This window comes from Chroicocephalus ridibundus, chromosome 23 (assembly GCF_963924245.1).
Source record: "Chroicocephalus ridibundus chromosome 23, bChrRid1.1, whole genome shotgun sequence".
Taxonomy (NCBI): Eukaryota; Metazoa; Chordata; class Aves; order Charadriiformes; family Laridae; genus Chroicocephalus; species Chroicocephalus ridibundus.
The window spans coordinates 4,005,200-4,011,705 of NC_086306.1; positions in this window are offsets into that span (position 1 = coordinate 4,005,200).

The following is a 6,506-nucleotide window of genomic DNA, read 5'->3' on the forward strand; positions in this document are numbered from 1 at the left end:
AAAAATAAGTGTTCTGGCAGTTAAAGAATAAGCAGGAGGTTACTCTGTTTCGTACTTTTTAATTAGAGGAAAAAATTTAACTTTGCAAATGTATTTCTACAATCATAAGCGCCTACCCTGCATATTCGGGAAAGTGCTGAAGCGGATGCTTAAATTCAAACATTTTCATAACTCTTGAATTATGTAGGAGCATGCTTAGTTTTAAATGTTTGATTTAATTTACTTCAAACTAAAACATCCGTAGGTTATTCAAAATCTGAGGAGTATCAAAACCTACATCTTGGCAGAGATGCAAGAACAGAAGACCCGCTGGTGGCACCCAGGTCCTGTCTTTAGCAGGCACGGGGACACTCTTGCAGGTTTTCTTTCATTTCATTTTGCAAGATCAAGTGTCTGACCCCAAATTCTCTTACTCTTGAAAAGCGTCCCCAAACCAGGACAAAACCCAAGGGTACTCTAGCTCCAGAAAACCTTCCCTATCTCCCACAGAAAAAAAAGGTTCTCTCTTTTAATACCTCTTTGTTTCTTTCTACGTCTCTTTTGTGTACTGTGTGCAATTTCCGTGGATAAACTATTTCATATTGCTCAACTCCAGGTAATTTCTTGCTCGTGCTCCCTATAGAGAAACAGATGTATATTTATGAAAACACAGTATTAATATATTAAACACCATATTGCATGTCTGTCAAGAGCAATTCTTTTGGGCCACGTAGTCATTCATCTCTTGCACCACTCGTTTCTCATGTGTCCTCTGCGCTGGCTTCGGTGTGTGCTCATCCGTTCTGCTGAGCAGTCACCCCCATTATGTTTGTTACTGTCTGGATTTCAGATAAGTTGACATACTTTGCTATTTCCAGGTGTCAAAATATTTTATGCAATTTGCTTTGGATTTCTTTCCCCAGCACCAATCAGCAGTTTCGAGTACCAACGTGCTAGACCAGCTCTGCAAGGGGCGACTTTTGCCTTCACATCTAGAGATGACATGAATTAACTTATACGGTTCTGTGAAATTAGTGATCTCCAGACCTTATCACGTGATGACATACAAGTTAAGACTGCCTCTAGATAAGCAAATAGATTCATACAATTCACTACAAGTCTGGACCAAGCCTAGATTTCTGCTTTGGAAAGCGTTCCAGCTGGTCTTATAACAGAAATACTTGTGACGGCACTTTAATAGGTACATTCTTAGCTATTGAGTCAGGTTGGGAACTGTTACATGCTTGGGACAGCGGGGCTGGAGAAAGAGTTTCAACGAAGTTAGCTAAAATAATAGGAGATAGACAGTAAAGTAGGAAAATCTTGAAGGCGGTAAGGAATCCAGATAATAATTCCTTAATTTGCATAAACCCTTTTTACTGGTCGCACTTGTAAGGTGTGTTGCGTCTCTGCAGTGGCTATAAAGAACTTGTTGAGGAAATACTGATGAAAAGTGTTTCTTCTTGTTTTCTGCTTCTGAGCCTGAGTGAATCTTGACAAAAGGTAATTTGTGTCATGATTGCAGGGGTGGTCAGCACACCTCGCGTCATTGGAAGTTAATAATAGCAGCTGGTGATCAGTGTTTGAGGCAACAGGGTCGTACAAGGGATGCGTTAGTTTCCAACAAGGCAGCAGCAGGTTTTATATGGCTTCCCGAGCTCTTTAATCTACAAAAGGCCATTTCACCTGCATGGGCAAATTCTCGAGGGCTCAGCATTAAGCACAATGGCCTGTTTTTGAAAAAGAAAAAAACAAACAAACCACAAACAACAAAGGGAGAGTGCAACTCCCATTTTAATTGTCTGCCTCAAGGTCAGATTTTTACAAGAGCAGGACATGCAATTACTATAATTTTCTGTATCTGGAACACCAGAGCGCATCCTCATGCAAATTGTTCCAGTAAAATAAACAAATTAATTCTTCATAACTGGTTTATTTGATTAAACCCATTCCAAAATTAATTGCAGAATGAACTTGGTTGTATCTTGCCAGAGCTGAGTGCTGTAGAGAAAGGCATGATGGTATAATGGTATTATATCCTAAGAAGTTATCCTACATCAGCTGAGCCTTTCCTCACAGACTCCCAGAGTGGCCGGGGTGGGAAGGGACCTCTGGAGATCACCCCGTCCCACCCCCGGCCAGAGCAGGGTCACCCAGAGCAGGTGGCACAGGGACGCCTCCAGGCGGGGTTGGGATGTCTCCAGAGACGGAGACTCCCCCACCTCTCTGGGCAGCCTGTGCCAGGGCTCTGCCACCCTCACAGCACAGAAGTTCCTCCTCGTCTTGAGATGGAACTTCCCACGGTCAAGTTTGTAGGTTCTTACATTATGATCACAGCAATATTATAGGCCTCTCGGAACAGAGTTCTGTGCTTCAATTTTATCCACCCGCTCTGGGTTGCAGACTCTTTTGACAAGGCCAACTGTAGCCCGGGTGGTTCAAGTTTAGGCTAGATTTAAAAGGAGACTCAGAGCTAAATTTGTCCTTTTTCTGCAGTGTGATACAAACAGCATTTCGAGGAAAACAGGTTGGTTTTGTTCTGGAACAAATCGTTTCATAGATGTAGGGTTTTTTTTAATCAACTCAGTATATTGTCTTTGTCTTGCTTCAGGCGTTGTCTTGAATCAGTAGCTTTAAGGAGGAAAGAAATTCCTTGGGCCTTGTACGGCAACTAGAGAAAGTGCTAAGGAACACACAATTGTGTACTTTTTGAAGAGCGTAAACCGGGAAGAAAAATCATTAGTGAGGATTTCATTGATGATGAAGGTTTGATTTTGTCAAGAAACCAAATATATAGCACCTTAAGCATTAGTCCTGTGCACATTTTCAGGTATTCTGTGCAACTAATGAAATCATAAAGGTACCTGGCTGACTACACATTACGTGTCGAATTATGTAGAGAAAAGCTGTGCATGCTTGTGCATGCCAAGGTCTGAAAAAATCTGTTCCCTGTTGACATGAATTGAAAGAAACAATGCACGTGGGGGGAAAAAAAAGTGCGTTCAGTTAAGGCTAGGTCATATGAATACTCATAACCTGAAGTATCACACAGATAATAAGGGTGCTAACTATTTTAATTCAGGTAATGTCATTAATTGAATTCAAAGAAAAGTCTTTTCTTTTACAGCCAAAATGCTGACAGTGTAATAAGTTGTCCCAATTGGATAAATTGTCCGCTCACTTGCAGGGGAAGTACTTTTTAATTGGCTCACAAAACTAACTGGTTCTGGGTCTTTAGGCAATCTATGGCCAGTTTTCACACAAGTTAATAATTCTCAAACTAGAGAATTTTAGATAATTGCTTTGAACAGAAAGAGAAAAAAGCAAACATCCCTAACTTCAGCAATACCTTTTTTTTTCCCCCCAATGGCTTTAATTCACTGTTCTTCCGTATTATCTACGTGTTAATAATTAAAAATTCATAAACGCGATACAAAGTTATCCATAGCAACCACTGATAAAGGATTAAAAAAAAAAAAAAAAGCTGTACCTTGTTGGAGAAAATGCAGCAAAACAACAGAAACAAGAAGAGCGTTAGTCATCTCCGTCGCACTTGTACAACAGTGGTCTCCGCGGTCTGGGAAAGTTGGGTTCCCAGACTGTGTGTGCTTTGAGCAGTCCACTCCGGTGCAGTGAGTGAGAGGGAGTGAGTTGTTCAGCTTTATTCTTGTTCTGCGGAAGTGTTTACTAAAGGTGTTGCACAATTTCCCAGTCACAGAGCGTTACAGCAAGCGGAAGTTCCTGCTGGTTAGTTAATGTCACACGAATTGTGATAGATTGATTACTTCTTTGAAACACATTCCCTAAAACTGTTCATCAGAAAAAATAAAAATAAATAAATACATATAGAGGGAGATTGGAGAGTTGTCTTTGGTACAGTTTGGCAGGTGAAAAGCTACCATAGAAACAGTGGGTACCACCGGTGGCTCAAGGAACGGGAGAGTTTTCAAGAGATGTAGGGTAAGACAGGTCCGCAGGGCTCGTGTTAAAGATGTGTCTGGGTTCTTGCTACTTGCCATTTAATCTGTACGGAAGGGAAGGGCTTAGAGCACCAATAAAGGTACGTGTAATTCTCTATCTGTGAATCATATCTACAGTATAAACACTGAGTAGGTCCTTTTCTGCCCCTTCCATCCATATTAGTAATGTTTGCTCGAGGTTCACGCGATAAATGTCTAAATAAAAGGGGATGCAGACAAGTGAGTAATCAAGCTGATCACTGTCAAATAATATTCTAAAAATTTATGCTAGAAACTTATCGCTTTGACTTAGCCAGTTGTAATAAAATACTACTATGCATTTCTTCGGGCTGCAGCTATCAATATAAAGCCGCTTTATAGAAATTTAATTTTTCATATGTTAGAATAGGTATTACAGAGTACAGAGAACTAGAACAGATCGTGCTGTATACTGCAGTGTAAGAATATAAATTTATATTAGCAATACACATTACACAGTAATATAGGTATTCATACATTACATTTATTTATAAATAAAGAAAAATATCTATATAGACCTCCAGCAGAATTTTTACTGCCATAGCTAACAAAGGTTCACACTTTTAATATGAAGTGTTATTAGATAACCGTTTCTGGCTCAGGAATGTGTTGAAAAGTTATGATATTTTGAACATTGAAACCTGAAATGGTAAATGCAGACTTTTTAAATCTCCAGGCATTCTGGGACAGATTGGGAGCTACAAACAAATGGGCCCTGAGCTTTCTTTAAGGACAGAATGGTGCTAATTAATAACAATTTATGTGCAATGCTGATTGCAATAATCAACTTAGGTGTAGAACTGGCAATTTAATAGTAAAACTTGATTCAAAGACAAGAGCCCGATTATCTTTATTTTAGGTAGCCACTTACAGGGATGCAAAGGGACTTTGACATGGATTAAAATGCTGCTGTTCAGAAGCAGGAGACCTTCGCCTCGCTCTGTGTTGCTTCGCAGCGGTGTGGGTGATGGAGGCTGAGGGCGGAATAACCTCCTGTGGTCCCCCGGGAGAGCCGTGCACCCCAGGCGTGGGGTTGTGGCTTCAGTGGCTCCGAGAGATGCTGGGCTGGATGCACATACAAACCCTTTGTGCAGCTTTTCTTGCCGTTAGGTCTTGGATCTTCCTTCAGCATTTGCGTTTTATGGATCGTTTATTCTGGTCTGTTGAAGGGAATGCTCTGCTTTGGCACTAGCAGACGTTTTAATGGGGGATATGGAGGTGTAAAATACTCCCTCATAGGAGTTGAGCGTACACCAGACACATTGTCTGGCCTCCAAGCGTGCTCTGAGATATGCTAGTGCAAACTCCGTCGTCTTCATGAGTAATGTTGGGCTTGAACGGTCTCTGCAAGTGTTTGAGAGCCACTGGAGTGGGGTTTAGTGGCAGGAGGAGCGCCTGAGAAAAGAAAAGGGCATCTGTCTGCCAGAGTCCTGATAACCACCCTCAAACCTCTTCTCTCCTGTGGGGCTGGAAGCCAGGAGTTCTGGTGAGCTGCAGCAACGTTATCATAACTCGGGTCAATATTTCTCCCACCTGCTATTATGATGACACTAATTTTAGCGAGCACTGTGCTCTGGCAAAGGACACCTTTCTAGATGGACCTTCCGTCTCCTCCGAGGGCCTTGGGAGCTGAGCTCCGGGACAGAGCTGCAACCTGACACTCCTGGAACAGGAATGCTTTTTGGTAGCAACTTCTTTGGGTCAGAGACAGAGCGAGCTGACTTTCTGTAAGAAAAGTCACATACCACACCAAACCGTGTCGCCATCCCAGGTTAGGAAAGAGCACTTCAGGCAAAGAATTCATGGCGCGTCGTTGTGAAGGGTTTGGACATACCCCTGCCAAGGTGTGCATTTCAGTCGCAGCAAGCATCAGAGGGGAGGTGTGTAATTTAATTTGTCAGTGTCTTTTTAGTTCTGTAAAGATAAAGCTTAGTCTGAAAGTTAGACGATTTAGTATCTTAAATGTTATGTGAATGGAAATAAGCACTGCATTCTTGGACAACATCTTTGCCTCACAAAAATAATTAAGAAAAATAACTGTGAACAACTGGTTTTAAAAATAAGTGGCTGCTATCCAAGCATTTATCTCAGCTCATTCTCTTTGTGTGACGCACTTGAAAACCATGTACTGACCCCACCGTTCTCCTTAGCTACTCTTCTTAATAAGCTCTGCTTTTGAACAGTATGTAAAGGGGAGTTGCTGTATGAATAGACACAACATCCCAACAAAGAGCTGGCATTAAGAAGGGAATGTGATGTGGTGAAGGTCCTGGGTAGACTTTAAAGGGAATTGGATGTAATTTCCTTCTGTGAGTTGAGAAGCATTTGATGTTTCTGCCCTTGCTTCAGCGATTCCGTAATAGTCTGATTGTAGCTTCTTCCCCTGGAGGTGGTCAAAGAGATATCGGTGAGGTCTCAGCTGACAGGAAAGCGGCCTCTGACTTTTTGAAACCCTTTAACAATTGTGCAACGTCTAAGTGAGCAGTTTTCATACTCGTGGCGGGATGACAAGTTTGTTTCAACATTTAA